Here is a 320-nt window from a genome sequence, read left to right as displayed (position 1 = left end):
TATCTCTTTGTCTCACTATCAACCATCCTCCTTCCCTCCCTTGCTCATGTAAAATATATTCGTCAAACTGCAGCTATATATAAAAAAAGCGGGAAAAAGGAGAAACTCGTTTAAATTTGCATTTTATCCGCCCACAACTTTCCCAAAATAAAAATAAAATCTCAGCCTCCTTCCTACCTCGTCTCTTATACATCGAACTCAAGAGGAATGGGGGGGGGGGGTTACCCTTCTTTCTCATATTTTTTATCAGAGGTATGATTAAAAAAAAAATATCACGTATATATATTTTTTTTTCTTCTTTTTTAATCATACCAATGATT

The sequence above is a fragment of the Penaeus monodon genome, chromosome 31 (assembly GCF_015228065.2).
Source record: "Penaeus monodon isolate SGIC_2016 chromosome 31, NSTDA_Pmon_1, whole genome shotgun sequence".
Lineage (NCBI taxonomy): Eukaryota > Metazoa > Arthropoda > Malacostraca > Decapoda > Penaeidae > Penaeus > Penaeus monodon.
This window is presented reverse-complemented; position numbering follows the sequence as displayed.